Raw genomic sequence first — 18513 nt, 5'->3', positions numbered from 1 at the left:
AATTACGTCTTGACGTATTTTTTATTAAATAAAATAAAGGTTTTAGGTTTACCAGCGTGGTGAACTCAAGGCCTTACCACTACCTAATTTGGGAGGAGATTCTTGTCCTGCAGTGGGATAGTAATGGGCAAAAAGTTTTACCATTTAGTGCAAAATTATTATGTTAATTTCAAATAGAAACAGTTTGATAAATTACAAAATGAACTTTGAACTGCCAAAAGATATACGATACCTAAAAGGTACATAAAATAGCTAAACAGTATGATGGTATTTTATCTAACACTAGCTGACCCGCGCAACTTCGCTTGCGTCACATAAGAGAAAATGGGTCAAAATTTTCCCCGTATCCGTAACATTTTTCACTGGTACTCTGTTCCTATTGGTAGTAGCGTGATGATATATAGCCTATAACCTTCCTCGATAAATGGACTATACAACACTGAAAGAATTTTTCAAATCGGACCAGTAGTTCCTGAGATTAGCGCGTTCAAACAAACAAACAAACAAACTCTTCAGCTTTATAATATTAGCATAGATATCATGTGGGGATATTATGGATATATTATTATCTACGGTATATCTAATATAATATTTATTCAAGAACAAGATAAGATATCTGTCGCAGGCTTTACATCTATAAAGATATAGATAACTCTTTCGTTTAAAGGAGTGATCACGCAAATTTTAAAATTTTATCTACGACCTGCCACTTGTTGGTCACGGGCGTAGCTTATGTTACCATGATCATTTAGTGACTGTTGTGTACCGGTACAAAGGTGTATTTATTATCTTTCAGTGATAGCCGCGTGTGAAATGTGTAAGATAATAGATGTAGTAAATTGTTTGTTTCTGTCTACTTATTTGTGTGATTTTTTTATCAGGCGCTTTAGTCATAGTTTCAGCGGTGTCGCAGTGAGAGTGTGTACTGGATTATTTAAAATATTTTTTCTTTAAAATCATTTATCAACTGTTTCTAAATTATTGACATTTCAAAATTCAACGACCTGTAATATAAACTGCACAACAATGTAAATATACTGTTAAACTAAACAGTAAATGGGTCAGTCAAAGAGTAATAGGTAACTTCAAATAATTTTATATTGCTCGTACATTTTGTTGGCAGCCCTGCCCGAGTGTCGTATAAAGGGATCTTCGGGAGTATCCCTTTGCGAAATTCGTTTGTTTTTTCCCTTGTACCCTCCGCCGCAGTATGCAGTCTCTAATCCTAGCCGATCGAATTAATAAACCTTGTCGTTAATCATTATTGTGTATAGTGAATACACTATTAGACATTGATTACACTAAGGGTGGGTAAGTCAACTATATTACGTACCAAGATTTGAAGCGAACAAAAGAGTTTCGTATTTTTATTAGCTAGTGTTTTTTCACGGATTATAGGGTTAGTGAATTCATTTTAATAAATAAAGTATTAAACCTTCATTATGAGTATGCAAAAGAACTCGAAACTTTCTAATAAAACAGTTTAAAGATTACATACAAAGTGAAAAATGTTTGTACTTATATTTATTTACCAAATAATGAATGGTGTACTTGATTCCCACGCAGAAGATCCCAAGAGAGGAATACTTGTGCCCTTCTGTGTCACCCGGAGAACTCTCCCCAGAGGCGATTACTATTGATAGGGTCGTAATAGTACCACTAGTGTTTATTTAATTTACTCCCTTACCCCTTTTACGCCAATAATATTGTTTACTTTATTTTGAGGAATTTCTTCATTTTGATGACTAGATAAGTAAATGAAAATAAAATAATTTTCGTTAAAAACAATGCCTAAAAATTATTTTACTCGGTTAACAAACTTTTAGTAATAATATAAACTTGTACAACTTATTAAAAGATTCTGCATTTCCTGTTTTTGTAGCTGAGTACCTGATATTTGAGCAAGATTTGTCTAACTAATTTTAAAGTTTAACAACAATGAAATATAGAGAAAGAATTTCGTAAAAATGCCATCCTCATAAGTCAAGATGAGTTATTTTGCACAGAAGTGATGTGTTTAAGTGGATAATAAGCGGGTTGTGGGTCCCGGGCGGGGCCGGCCCGCCCCCTGACATGGAATACTTTTTATTTTAGAACGACCCAACAAAAACACGCTCCAAATCAAATATTACGATAATTGTATGTATTCTCAGGCGTCTCGCTAAAATATTGTCTGGGTAAAATGTTAATTTACTCATACTTTTTATTGTGAAGCATAAAGAATCTAGGCGCGCGAGACCTGCCGAGAATGATTTATTCTTTGCATTATAGCCACATTGTAAATAACGTTAAAAAGATATGCATATTGTAAGAAATCTTACTGTTGTTATATTTACGTAAGACTTTGCAAGTTAATCTGTAATTCAATTTTGTTAAACCATTGTTTGTAGTAACATCGTATTAACAGATACGCTTCAGTGTTAGTACGCAACGTTTCGTCACTTCTATCACAATACATTTCGCAAAATATCAAGTGAGTCGTGTCGGGGGTCACGGCCTTATTAAATTTCTCGAGAGAGATAACATCGGTCGTCACTCCCGACAGATGTGTAAGTGACTTCGGCGCCACAGAACTGTTATTGGATTGAACAATATCGACGTATCGGACAATCGTCCGAAGACCCGCCACAATCAACGATCAACACGAACCACAATAATAAAGGCTATTGACGAAATCCTATAAACATAAAAAAACATCACCGAACCACAAACCAAATTAAAATTACATCTAATAGTATTATAAGCGTGAATTATTAATTTGTGAGCCATTGTCCCGACTTCAACGCGCATTGTGAACGTAAATACGGACGATTGTATCGAAGCATATTTTGCTATGTAGAACTAATGAGTTGTGCCGTTCGTTTATATGCTTGAATTTATATGTAATTGAATATAATTGTTTGGAATGACTAACAAAAGTATTGTTAGTATTATTGTTAGGTTTCTTGCTCTCTCTTTTCATATTGATTCAGCAACCTGTCAACTAATCAGCGGACACGCGGAAAGTAAAACTATTTGAACAATTCAAATACCACACAAAGACCTGCACGGCGTGGTTGATAAATAAGGCACAAAATTGAATATTTCCAAAGCACTTCATTAACCGTGACAATCGGCTATCAATCATCCAAAAGCTCGCAAAACAATAATCACATTATCATTCTCCCATAATAACAAATGCAGGCCCGAAATGCATAAAGAACCCGCTTTGAAAGTTTTTACAAGATATATTTTGAGAAATATCGACGCAAGGCAGCCCCGCCGCCGACGAGACCGAACAATGTAAACTTATGAGTGAACGTATTATTTATTGAAAATAAGAAAAAGTGAAATCGCTTGACATATTGTTAAGGGTTCTTATAAAATTATTTGCTATCACGCCATCCGAGACTTGTTACGAAGAAGCAATGTTTAAAATGAAACAAGAGTACGAGCGGAGGAGTGCAGGAACATTTACGAGAGGGCACGCCACTCGGCTCGGCAATAAAACAATCACGTCTAACCGAAACATCGGCCGGATTAATGGAGCCAGTGGATTTTGTCTAAGGATAAGTAATTGCTGTCTTCTCATTTTAATAATCATATGGAGGGACCCACTTCAAGAGCGCTATTAATAATGTTTTGAATGAATTTTTCGAATTCCCAAATGTCATCCAGCTTATTAACCGGCTTCGTTTTTTGTTTAACTTTTATTTGTTTTGTATTGGACAGAGCGTTTTGGTTTTGGCGCGGTCATTCCGACCTTTCGTTTTTTGTCTCGCATCATGCAATCTCGGCGGATGAAATATTGTTTAGAGTTAATTAGTTATCCACTGATAAAGTCTTTTTCTATGGAACTGACCGATTCAGTGTGGGTGTCTTCTGTGGGTTTATGTCGTTTTGTGAGCATGATAATCATTCGTTTTACAAAATCATTTAGTGTCGAATCTAAACAGTTTCGTGGGACTGTTTATATCAGTTCAAGAGACAATAACTACCTATATTCATGAATGTGTTTGAAGTAGGTTCGATGATGATACAACTAAGATCCATTTTTTGTACATTGTAATAAATTAATAAGTTTTATACTTATATGGCAAGTCCCGAAATGAGATCATGCGCATGCGCAGGTAAACAATCACCTAACGTTCAAATAATTAAAATTCGACACGGTGATTGAAACTATAATTTAAGCTTAAACACAAACGATTTATCACAAACACCATACGTCAAACATCATCTGCAAAAAGATGCCACTAAATGAATAAATTTAGATTCCAATGCGCGTGATCGATAGACTCTTAGATCGGATCTATAGATCATATCGACTTCGAAAATGGAATGCGTGAGTAAGACAAAATATAATTAATGATCGTCCTTCTAAATTCGAATCGGTCTGGTGCAGACATGTTGGCGTCGTCGCAATAAACAAAAGGCAAAAAGTTTTGTTTCATTTTTTCACAATATATTTTTTATTTGTGCATATAAAACGTTAGAAGATGTGCACGATTAATCATTGGATGTGGTATTGTTGCATCTGTCGTGTCGGCTTGTACAACTCGAGTGCGGCCATTGTTGGAGATGGACCTTTGTGCGTTTTCATAATTCCAAAAAACATCTATTGCGCCACCTGTGCCCAACTAACGGTTTGGTTCTTTTGAATCGAACTAAATTTAAAATAGATTATGTTATTCAAAAGTTGATAAGTTTAGGGCACTAGTATTGTGAGTGTTGTCATCAATGCTACGGGCCATAACAGTAATTAATATTATAGTGATGTTATTAATATTCACTATGTCATCGGCGTGACATGTATGAGATAGTCCGTTCATTAATTACAGGGAATATGTTCGTGACGTATTAGATATCTTGTACGTGTCGTATTGGATACCTTCCCACAGGGCAACAAAATTGTATTGCCGTACTTCACATCTAACCTTACTATAATAATTTTGTCTAGCAGTCTATTACTTAGTGGAAGACAGTAAAAAGCCACCCAGGTCCAAGTATACAATTTTTTCTCATCTGATAGACCCATTTTCCTAACCCTGTACTCAAACTAAAAGTCTGGAGTTACCTCGCTTCTCAGTTAGTTAGCTTTAGAATCACTTTTCCACTAATACACTTTTTAATTTCAGATAGATTACGAACTACATAAAAAATAGACTTTTTTTTTTATTCTTTATTCTTTTTTTTTTTTTTATTCTTTAAAAAGACAACTCCCGCACTAAGAATTGCTCTTGTGTCGCGGGGACTTTTACAAACATACAAACAACGGACACAAAGCACAACCAGACCCGAAACAATTATTTGTGGATCGCACAAATAATTGCTCCGTGTGGGAATCGAACCCACGACCTCCCGTTGCAGTGGTATCGGCGTGGCGACCTAAACCACTGCGCCACGGAGGCAGTCAAAACAAAACAAACAAAACAGACTGACATTTATCTATGATATTTGCATTGACTGACTTATAAGCTTGCCGTATTAATTTTACAAATTCACAATCAAAATCACCATAATTACTTCTTAGAGAAAGTTTTCCAACTGTGGAAAAAGAGCCAATTGTGATAAGGCGTGAAAAATAAACGAAATAAAAGTAATTTCAGTATGGAGACTTGGCCTAATACACTTCAATCTATCCGATCTAAGTAAATGTAATATCAGTTTTCCATCTTTAAGTAAATATCAGTTCTATTTTATGTTTATACTTAGTTGTACTTGACCTACAGTATCATAACGCAAGCATATACCGCGGGTGATCGCATTAGTCCCTAATGTGAGGCCGTGTGGGCTGATATCGATTTATATTTCCCCCACGCATTTAGATATACACATAACTTGTAGGTATATATATTGTGGAAATGTACTTTTACAGACTTGCCTGTAGTCATTCTAAATTGAGTTATTATACAGGTCAATAAGGGTATTTAAATCAAATTTTCATCATGAGAAATCGGCAAATTATCGGGGAGTAAAGTGCATTTGCATGGAACGATCTTCACTAAACGGTTGTTTGGCTTTTGCCCATGTTATAAATATGTAGTAGTATAGTATAATATAGTGTGAGTGGTTACCTGCAAACACAATCAATCGCGGCAGACGATTATGACGGATAACGTGTTCTGTCGTGGAGCCATCCGTCACGGTCGAGCGCGGGCGCAGGCGGCGCGGGCGCAGGGCGCCGAGCTTTTGTGCGACGTGGGAAAACTGTAGCCAACGGGAACGTTATACCTACACGACTATTTGCCTGTGAAGTTAATTGTACATTGTACAATAATATTAGAAATTACGAAGGTTTCTCTAAAAATATGTTTAATTAGTATTGTTTTTCCCCTACTATTGAGCTTTTGTAGGTAGAGTCAGTTGGTAATTTGTACTTGTAAGCGAGGCAGGAGCGGGTAAATAAAGCAGTTTCTTAAAGTTTTCTTTAAATTGATACACCACTAATATCTCAGTTATTCTTACAAACTTTTTAAGCTAATGTAGACAGTAATATAGAGTCTTTACTTTGTACGTAATCTGCAAGAAAAAGTGATTAGTCGCTTAATGTAAGTATGTTTTCAGATGAAAATGGAAAAACATTCAGGTCAACTTGGAAAAAAAAGCCAAATAATGTATCAGGCATGTGCCTATGAATACTGAGTATTATGAAAAAATCGAACCAATACTAAAGCAGCTTATTTGCTTTTCTTTCGATATCCAGCTTACGAATAAACATATTCATCATAATTAGTTCGAGACATTTAGCTAGCCATCCTTCGTTGAGTTATGATGCTTGTTCTTAGAACACACCTCATTTTTCTATTCCGTACCAAACTGTTAGGAGGGTTAACAGATAAAAAAGAAACAAACGAATGTGCGACCGGTTTTTTTTCACCTGACAACACCCAACGTTAGTTTTTATGTACACCATTTTGAAAATTAAATTATAGGTTATAATTTTAATATGATAGGTGTGTAATATATTTCTTGAAGGAATGTTTTGAAGAGATTTTTATCTTATAATAGTATTTATTTTATTCGAATCTAAGCCGTTTTGTATTAAATCGTCCCTTTTTTATTTGTATAAATTACGTTAAGCAGTTAATGAGTAAGATATTCGGGCTTTTATAAAACATATGGTTTTTACGACGCACCTACCAGTAAAAGATGTTTGAAAGGTTTGTAAAACAAATGTTCTTATAAATATTTATTACGTAAATAAATCTTTTGCAAGAATATTTCTAACCATTCTCCGGATTACTTAAAACTTAGACAGATACTTAATAAACAAAATTTATCTTAACTCACACCTTTCGTATTGTAGGAATGCGATGCATGTTTATGACCTGCATTTTACTGTTGGAAAAACTATTTGAAATACCCTATTAACTAGCTACACACTGCTAAATAGAGGTAGCATACCTGAATAAAATTTTACAGGTCTCCTTGATAGTCTCTATAAAAAGCCTGTTAGTACTAGGTTAGTGTATGAGTTAGATCATAGAATAACTGTTCTAAGTGTTCGCAAATGGCAATTCAATTTAAATCGAATGCTGCCTTAAAAATCGATCTACCTATTAATTATTTTTTAGCCGAGCGGTATTAAACAAAAGCTTATCGGAGCAAGTATCAGGTTATAGACAAGCTATAAAGATGGCATCTACAAAGAAATCGGCACAGATTACGATTTAAACGACCATTGCAATTGGCCGATACATTTTTAACGACTGTGTTTTTTGGCTCGCCATGACACTTTAGCGAAAAAAACGCGGCAGCGACAAAAGAAGATCGTCACAAAGATCCTCCTTAGAGATAAAGGGACCATAAATAACACATAGTTTTATATTGTTTTTATGGATGTTCCTGGCCGATTCCTATAAGCTGCCGTCATTTGTCAATATATGTGTATTATAATTATTTTTCTTTCCTTCAGTAAAGGTTATGATAAATTGAGGCTGTATTGATTTTACCTGTTTAAGGGTGTAGGTTATCAATATTTATAAGAACTGCGACACAAGCAAATTTAGCTCTAAACATACAATTGCGATTTAAATATAAGTATAAGTAAGTCAAAAAATTATAATCTAATGATGAATAGCAAAGTTAAGGTTACGTCTAAACTTTTCATGATTGGCTGACTAATTTTCTAATATCTGGTCTACTATGGTTTTTAAAAAGAAAGTAAACCATCCGATATTTTATAACAAACCTTCTATTCCTTACTAGATTCAAGGGTCATGTTAACAAAATAACCATGTTGGGTAATTTTAGGGTATCTCTAATGCGACAAGAAAAATCCTTTCGCTACACGATATTAATTTAACACTACAACCCCAAGGTTAAAACAGCAGTCCAGTAGAAAAAGTGTTAAACGAAATTGCGGTAGTTGCCCCTACGATGAGGGTGCGAGCCCCGAAACTTTATTAAATCTTCCTTAGAATTCATTAGAGGTCTGTTTCTAAATTAAGTTTCGCACCCCAAGCGTTCACTTTACATTTTATGAGTTGTTTTTGTACACTGATTTAATTTTAAACGCGTAATAAGATTAATCGTTATTTATTATGGTACCCTATGTGGTGTGTGATTAAAAGCTGCAACTACTTTTCTAGTTACATCGCGTGTTAAAATGAAAATGTATTTCCAACTTTCTTCATAGTATAAGGCATTTTTCAGCCGCATACCGGAGTGTAAACTAGGTTAATACTACATAATGTTGTTTCGTATTTAACTAATAAAGCAAATAGCAGCCTACTGTAACTGAAATTTATAATGAGGCACGTTTTTTTCATGAAATATTTGGGAGTAATAATTTAAACAATCAAACAAATGTATTAGTGGAAGAAAAACATATGTTCGTGACTAAATAACATTTGGTAAAACATTCCATTTCCTTACATACTCTACCGTGGCTTACAAACAACGTGCAGTCCTGAATATTTAACAGTGTGTGTTGTTCAGTCAACATTATTGTGTATATTATTCACACCACACATTCTTTTGATACATTTAGACGGGTCTAAAACATTATGGTTTGATATAATAATGAGGAAATAAGGTACTTACTTTGAGATAAGAAAACGCACTGATAAGTAATGTAATGTAATGAAAAACTATAAATATACCTAAAACACAAAATGACACCACACCAATGAACGATTTAAACTCTACACCCAAAAAATCTCAACTTCAATAACAAGAATTCTCGCTGAAAAAAATTCACAGTTTTGGATTTTTTGAAAATCTTTCTAAAGAACTCGGTACAGAAAAGGTTGCATGTCTACAAGACGTTTGCCGTCGGGCGGGCGGGCGGCGCAGGGCGGGCGTCCCGTTGCTAGGCAACGCGCGCGTGGGCGTGGCAATCGATACCACCTCGTGTCTCGGAGCTTCACGCAGTCATCGACAGAGCCTTCAGACGAACCTTCAGCTACAGATAGCATCCTTTACTCTACTGTGACTAGTGATTGAAAGCTTAAGGAGTTTTAACACTCGTTTTTCTATTTATAAACAAACTCGGTGAAATATTGATTATTTTATTTCTTAAGTGTACGAGAGTATTTTGGATAAATTGACCAAAACCACTGTTTTTTTTTAATTTTATCGCGTTATTAGCATCTCTGATTTTAGTTCTATTTTACGTTATTAGTATTTCTTTATAATGTTTTGTGGCTATTGAAAATTTGGGCCTTAAACGCAACATTGCTACTTTAGTTGGCAAACAATTTTTTTAAAGAAGAGATTTATTCAGCGTTTGATAATATCTTCGTGGCAATGGCAAATGGCTTTGGTATGCATGATTTCAGGTGTCAGTTAGGAGGAATTTTGCGCTTAAAGCAAATTATACCGGTAGATACGTTTTTATTAAATGTTCAAGGGAATCAGCGATGAACACTAAAAGTTTTCTACGGCTGTATTATTTAGTGACTGTGGCTATTAACGTCGGAAAGATTGCTGATATTATTCTTTTATAAACCAAATGTAAACCTAGAGCACATAAATTTATAACTAATCGACTGTATTAAAATATCTGGTAATAAGTTGCTTCAATGCGACTCTACATCGTGGAGTAATAATGTGTAAACACTAAACAGATAGCTAGTAGGTTTTCTTTAGTCTTGAATACGTGTCACAGAGTATTTCATGAATGTTTCCATACCGAAAGACATCAAGTATGAAATCTCACAACTAAGAATTTTGAATGGTAATCAAAGAGCAAATTGTACGGTCCTCAGAAAACTGATTAAAAATCGTCAAAAAGTCGCGTAATAAGAGTCCATGTTTTTCAAATTCATCAAGTCTTTTAATGTTGCTGTCAAAAAGAAATTGAGTTTCCCTTCTAGTGATGTGGGGGTGTGTTGAAGACAGGTTGCTTCGACACAGTCCTACTATTAGTGCACAAAGGTCGGCTGTCGGGCACATCCGAGGTGGCCCGGGCCCCGAGGGGTGCGAATTATGACCTGTCAAAAACACATCTCGTGTCCCCGTATGACTATACCTGACGCTAATTTGAATGTTTACATATTTCCTTTGATTGTAACCAGTTTTAATGATAACATGTTACATTGTGTTGTCATGGTACTGAAGTTATTATTTGCTAAACGTTTTCATTACTCAGAACTAGCAAAGTCATAATTATGTCACGGGTTTACATTTATTCTAAATCGTTTGATCTCATGTAGATAGTCGGAGAGTATAAAATATTGGTGATATGCTTCTTATGCGAAACATTTAGGTTTTAATTGTGTGCCGAATTGACATAATATTGATATAATTAACTTTAATATACTAATATCCAACAACGCGGCGTTTTGCACGTTAACGATCCCTTTTGCCGATTATATCATTCCAAGAATATGTAAAGCTTTGATCAAAGGTCCTCATTCAACTGAAAGCCGTTTAATTTTGTTCATTTAATTCGATTCTACAGTTTTGAGATAAATTAAAATGTGAAGACGACGTTCAAATACCTTTTACGTTTGAAGGGGTTGTATAATTTTACAACTTTAATATCTGAATATCGTGTAAACGAGAGTTTTGTGCGTTTATGTTGAAGGTTATATAAACAAACGGTACTCCCGGAGTGTCGGTGTCGCGGTGTCGCGACGACTAATTAATACAAATCGAGGCTCTCGCTCCACGAGGCGCGTCCTGACGACCGTCCTTCTCAAATATATGGTCCATAAAACTACGATTACGTTTTATAAACACTACATTTATAACTACTTCATGATTGTATTATTTATTTTACGTAATATATTATGCTCTGGTGGAGATTTTGATTTTTTTCTAAACTGTGCTTTCAAATATTTAAAATTCTCTGGCACAGTACACTCCATTAATTTATAGTATTCGGCCGTGTGGATTAACATGGAGGAGACTTTTATTGTTGCCTCGACTTTTATAGCGATATTGTGTCAGTTACGTTTTTAATTATATTGGATATTACACTGGAAGGGTTTATATTTATTTTCATTTTGACAGATAGTTAAAATGTAAGAATGAAATGTCCCTGTGATAAAAAGTTGAGGTGATATATTAACGCGCTCACGTACAACAACATATTACAAAGTGGGGAATAGTTAATAAATTTTCTAAAACTTGTAATTGAAGTTCGATTTATATAAATCGCATCCATTAGAGCCGTTTGAACTCAAAAATATAAATACTCTTAAGCCGCGCAATTCTTGAGCTCATGAAAAGTGAGTAGATAGAGTCCAGCTCCACACAATATGTGCTTGGAGATCCGTAGTGGTCGGATGTTGTCCGGCGCTCGACGGGCCGGCGCGACCGGCGCGGACCGGGATGCGCCCGCACTAAATTTAAATATTTTAATCCTTAATTTAAATTTTTGACATTTTTATTTTATGTTGGTATTCGTGTAGTTTCATTTTTAATGTTATTTGTCATATTCATTGGACGGCGCAACTCGTGACTGCGCGATGGCGCCTCGAAACACCATTTGTTGGTAAAATATTGTCAATGAGACAGACTGACGCAGGACAATTTGTTCCAACATTACCTGCATTCGATAGCAAAACATTATGGGATGAATGTCGTATTTATACACAGAATGGTTTCGATCACTGGGATGAGTGCGCGTGCCTTCTATAATACTGACTCTATGTTTGTTTATGGATTTTTATTATATAAGTATTATGTATAAAAATGTACTAGAGAAAAACTAAGCATTTATATGTAAGGATTTTTATGACATCCTGGTTTCGAAATAAAATAATTCTCACGTTCTCAATCTTAGCTAATTAGAAAACTGATCAGCTTACTTATAAGACACTAATTAGAGTTAGATTTTGTGGAAATTTTATTTAAATTAGAGTTTCCAACTAGAACGTGATAGAACGTAACAGAATTTATATTTCACACTGGCCACTTATAAAATGTGTAGATTCATGCAACCGGAAAAATATTTTAATAAGGCGGATAATCATATTGCCTAAGCCTAATGAGGTGCATAAAGTACAAACTCTGGTAAGAAGACCTCTACGATCTTCCCGTCATTTGTTTCATAATCATCCTTCTCGAGAATTTTAACAGGCGACGGAAAGCTGCTATTAGTAGATTCGAAAATTCGGATTGATTTCGGCACAAATCAGGCTCTAGCTGTTCGTGCTAATTTTGTCAAAATGGTGACCACTGCAAAATAAAGTATTCGTTTTTATTCCTGTATCTTATTAAGAAAATAAACAACAAGAGATGCAACGCGAAAGTTTAAAATAGTAATAGAAACTACCTAAAATCCATTAAAACGTGAAAATTCAAATTCAAAAGGCTAATGTTTTTCAAACAGACCTGTCGTTGAGCTCGAAGTGGGGAGAATAAATGAGTCTTGTAGATCATTATAATACATATCGTTGATCATTAGTCATCGTACCGGCCGGCGCTACAGCCATTACATCGTTTAATACATTATTCTAATGTCCAGCGTATTGTGAATATTTCAAACAAATATTGTAATATACAGTACTATTTGTCAGTTCTTTGGTTCAACTGTTTGGTTTCATTGAATGTTAGTAGTTGGTAATGACTGATTGACGAATCATTATAAATGTTTGGCTTAGTAAAAACTTAACGCTGATTTTCATTTCACTATATTCTTAGGTGTTTAGACTGCTTAGTGAAATGAAAAGTCGTAAAGATTGTGTGTCATTACGTGTGTTTGTGGGGAGCGTTTTATCATATTTCTTTTAGCAATTTTGTCAGTTCCTGTTTAGAATTAATCTGGAAAGAATGAAATAGAGTTAAAATAGTACCTGGTAGAGTTGGGAGTTAATTAAATGTTTATACGTTTTATAATAGACTGTTTAGAATGTCGGTCGGTCTGTATAAAGCATACGACTCTAATGGGTTTCGTATGACATTTAGGTGTCTTAGACTAGTTAGGATTCCGGGAAAAAGTAAACGTTTATAAGCAAATACTAACAAGACTTTCTTCGATGAATCTTAATTATCTATCTTAAGTAACAAACATCGAAATTAGTGTGGTCTAGGAAAACACTGACGACCAAATTTTTGCTGAATGAACGCTCTTGTGTATACACCTTTATCACCAAGAACACACACATTACACATGAACCTTAATGATATTGTATACGCACCTTTATAATCGTTTTTCCATGATTTATGTCGTTCTATAAATAAAATAATATTTTAATCAGTTTATTAAATGTATGTACATGATATATACCAGTATATGTACCTACGTATAGTGTGTATAATACAGTTATAGTCCGGTAGATGGCGATAGCGAGCCTTGATGTATAGCCAATTATTTTTTTATGTGTATTTTTAACGAAACGTGACGTGTTCATGATATAGAGAGATTATTGAACTTAAACATTAATGTAGTATTATTATTTTTTGTAGAAAGGATATTATGTTTATAAAATTTTGATTAAGTAACGGTTTAGAACAAAATATTGAGAATATTTATCCTTGTATACAGACTGGATTAATCAATTTAGGTTATAATTGTTATTGTATTAAATTACTATGTTGTACCATAATAAATAGTATTATTCAATTATATGGTAATAAATAATGGTAGGTATTTACTTTACATAATGTAATGTAACTATTTAAATACGCGAAGCGGTAATGAATAGTAGGCCGCCGCAAGAATGAGCAAACATGTGGGGTCAACGTTCGATAAAGGTGAATGACGTCACAGCTCATAGTCGAACTCTACAAGAATTTCACTCATCAAATTACTATCATAGCGTTTAGTTAGTACCTCTTTCGCATGTGTTACGTAATTTCAACTCCGCCAGACATGACGAGGTGGCCGAGTGGTTAAGGCGTTGGACTGCTAATCCAATGTGCTCTGCACGCGTGGGTTCGAATCCCATCCTCGTCGGATCTTTTTGTTATTGATTATGATAAACACTACTCCGTATGTTATTATAGAATGATTTTAATGATATTAAATGATACATTTTGTTATTTTCGTTTTCGAATGTTTTGTTAAGTTCGGTTTTTTTGCGAAGTTTTTTGTGTTAGTCAATTTTATGCTATTGTATACTTGTGTTCCATTATAGTGTGATAATAATTATCATGAAGCACTTACAGTCGCGCTCAACGATTACTGAGTTAAGCAACCTTAGCGGGGACATTTTATAGATGAGTGGCCGTATAGTGCTATTTGAGCGTCTCCGTGCTGTGGAGAGCATGTAGAAAGTCGGTTTTTAGTGTCATTTAAGATAACATTCATTAAATCAAATACCATATGGCGCTACATAGAATATTAAATTAACTTAGTTTGAACACCTTTATTATATTTATTTATATGAACAACTTTAACTAAGTTGACCATCCGTATTATAATATTACTAGAATATTATGGCACGGTATTTTAAAACAACTTAAAATATAATTAGGTTGTCAATATTTGTCTTTCTATATGTTACTTAGGCGAGCAGAATAAAAAAATATAATAAAAGAACAAAAAATATTTTTTATTTCAACAAAAGAAAACATTTTTATAAAATAAATATTTACTTAATTACGACTTTATCATGCATTAAAAACCAAGCCATCCCGACATCGCGCTATGACCATTAAATCATTTTCCATCAAATAAGTTTTCATTTACACTCGAGTTAACTGATGTTTGCGTATGGCTCTGTGCCGGCGGCTATGGGTTATGCCTCACTTGCAATAAGAGGGCCAGAGGGGACCCGCTATTGATATTGTTTATGCATTAATAGGTTAGACTGTGATATTACGATTTGATAAAGAAGAGATGTTGTTTGGGATGATAAAAGTAGTTTCAATTATATTTTAATTTAGGTTCTAGATTTTACTTTTTTGTAATTATCCCGGAGTCCGGACCTTAGTAGGTATTATTTTGTTTGTTGCACCATGTGTAGAGTTCATTTGCAGTACTTTTTACAATACTGGGTAAGAAAGTTTGTTAACCAAAAATGTGTCTCTGGTCTATAAATTAATATACACATACAACAATATTTCTTCGATAAGAATGTATATTTTATGACCTAGTTTGAAAATGCAGATTATTATTTACTTGTTACTAACTGCACTTTTGTTTAAGGAATAGAACGTAATTCTATAATTGCAACGTACCTATGTAGATCCTCAAATGATATTATAAAATTGGCTAATTATTTAAAGGTAAAATAAAAAGGTTAGGTCCAAAATCTATTGGATTATCAGTAGCTAAAATTATTCGCGTTATAGTTTGATTGTAGTAACAAATACAAACTTTCTACTCTATATTTCTGTGAAACGAATTTCATATTATTTGAGAGATACCCTATGCAACATTGTCTGCTGCAGTCAATCTGTCCTCACCCAGGAATCTAAAAAATATTAAAAAAACAACAGTTGACCTAATAATTACAGTAAGTACTATTATTTAATTGAATTTAATTAAGTACTTACTTACTTACTCTATTTTTTGCTGCGAATGTGAAGCTATGGTGTTTTTCATTATAATGCATCTTCCACAGTTCTTTGCTTTTATGATTTACTGTTTCATCTCAATAAACAGCAGTTATTAAAACTCCTACTTGAACTCACATTTATGTGGGTATGCGCAAATAATTAGATGTGGCGTGGCCGTGAGCCGCGCACGCGTCGCCACGTGCCCACTCGCGGCCATATTGTTACCGTTATTTATGAATATTGTCTTCTGGCGGAGAGGATCGGCGACACGTGGCGCGTGTCAAATGATTGATGTTTACAACAGTTATGATTATGAACGGCTGGTAATCTTGGCTTAGATGTCAGTGATGAGGTGTAAGCCTGGTATTGAACTGTTCAAGCTTTGGGACAGGTCAGCGTTGGTGGGGTTACACTTGATTGGATTTATGAAACCAAAGAACCAGTAAGAACTTTAGGTAAGCTTTTAACTATAATAACTTAGGTCTTATCATTTAAAAACAAAACTTTTTTACTTATGTAATTAGTTTAAATGTATGGGCACCAGTCCGTAGTTTTCTGGCAGGCATCTAGGCAAGTAAGTTTATCCTATAGGACTGGGGAACTCCGGTACCGAATAATAGTTATTTTTTTAATTAAATATAATTATCTATAATTATAAGCATAAAAAATATTAAATATTCACGACTCTACCTTTGGGACAATTAACTTTCAGTTGTAATTTTCAATTCCTATTATTTTTCTTATTGTCATAAACAAGCGATTCTTGATCCTACCGTCCTACGTATCACTGACAACGCAAACTTGGCGAAATTGTCAATAAATTATGAAATACGGTACGGCGTTAGCTAAAGCTGGCCCGCCGATTGGTATCGGAAGTGAGGGCGGGATGACGCAGGGCGGCGGCGAGGGGTGACTTCCGTGTTCCGGAGCTCGTCGTGCCAGCACTGCCGGTACTGCCGCTACTGCCAGTAACTCATCATCAGCACGCCACAGGGAGCCCCCGCTCTCCCTCACACAAAGAAATATAAAGATTTCGGTGAATTATACCCTCCGCGAGTAAAAGGGGAAACGCATAAAAAATGTTACTCCGCTTCGGTGCAGAATTTTTAAATGTGTAAAGTAGGGTTTTGTTTGTCGAGCATATTAATAGATACGGACATTATTTTGATCTCATTGGTTTAATACATGCCAGATTTTAGTATTTTTTTATTTCTTATTTTTGATTGATTGATTTATTTGATTGTGGCGAAGATTTTACACAGATTCTAAACATACTGCTGATTATAATGAAAAAGGGAACTCTACCATATTATAATCCGTGCTGACTATTTACTAGGTAGCGGACCATAAAATTTATCTGTCATAAAATAAATAAGCGCTCCGACTTCTCGTATTTACATAGAACATAAACTCGGTCGCAAACTTAGAACTTATCTCAAATTACTAGGACCGTCGTCACTAGTTCTACCTGTATTTACACACCTATCAACACAACATCGACATAAGTACTCGTATGTAAATGTAATTGCTTGCTAAATGTATTTTAGTTGTAATTCATTTTGTTGGTTGTATGAGTTAGTGCCCGTGCTTGTACAGATAGTGGAACAATGCGCCGGTTCCCACCATGCTTCCGCACCTTCGCATTTAAATTCGGAACACGATTGAGATGTTTTACTTTTAAACAAATTGTACGAAAGGGCAATGGTCGTAACTTGTGAAGTTAGCATAGATAATACTTTTATTTTTTATATTTAAAACCGACTTCATTGTTTTTATAAATTCTGTTTTCTGTTTTTAATAAATGAAACTACGGTGTTCAGCGAATGTAAGTTTTAAATATTAAAAATAAAAATTCTTCACAATGACTGTTACCTTCATACTAACAAAGAAACCGTCCTTTAAATATAGTTTATTATATGTTTACAAATGCATTCACAGTCAGCGCAAAGACCGTTATACTGTGTCTAAAAGCTCCGTCGAATGTTGCCATACCTAAATGCCATAACTCCTGACGACTTTTAAGGAGCGAAAATTAAGTAACGTTTAAGTTCTAAGAATACCGTCTTGACTAGGTTTTAAATCACGTAGGTAACTACAACATTAATAACATGAGAAAATGATCAAGTATTTACATTAGTATAGTGGATTACGATTGGAAAATCTTTGATATTTTTATATATTTTTTATACCGGACTTTTTGATTAAAAGAGTAATCTAATTTATTATGCATAATATGTTAAGAGAAAGTCTTTTTAAGATGTTGGTTAAATCTTACTCCGAAACCAAAGAATACGAATCATAGCTTAATTTCGTGACCAATTATAATCTATGGAGACGGTGGTCAGTTTTTGCGATGCGTCAATAACAATGCGATCGACATAAAACACAGGACATTTATAATTTACCGATTCTAATAAATAAAGATTTCAGTCCTTACAGAAGCAGGCCACACGAAAAACGACCGCCCGGGTTGCATGTATTAGAATTCCCAACTCTATTGTATTTTACCATACATTCTTTTTTGCACCTCGACCGAATACATTTGCGATTTCATTCCGATTATATTATCTGAATAGTTTTTGTGTTGCCTTGATTGTCTCTTCTATGATGTGTGTTCTATGTGATGTCAACTTG

At 34.5% G+C, this 18513-nt stretch overlaps 1 non-coding gene across 1 annotated transcript; it reads left to right on the top strand.

The window, feature by feature from the left end:
• Positions 1-14250: 14250 nt before the first annotated feature.
• TRNAS-GCU (transfer RNA serine (anticodon GCU)) lies at positions 14251-14332 on the top strand. Its single transcript has one exon. It is a non-coding gene; the product is annotated as a tRNA-Ser (tRNA).
• Positions 14333-18513: the final 4181 nt, after the last annotated feature.

This window comes from Anticarsia gemmatalis, chromosome 2 (assembly GCF_050436995.1).
Source record: "Anticarsia gemmatalis isolate Benzon Research Colony breed Stoneville strain chromosome 2, ilAntGemm2 primary, whole genome shotgun sequence".
In the NCBI taxonomy this organism is placed as follows: Eukaryota; Metazoa; Arthropoda; class Insecta; order Lepidoptera; family Erebidae; genus Anticarsia; species Anticarsia gemmatalis.
This window is presented reverse-complemented; position numbering and strand designations above follow the sequence as displayed.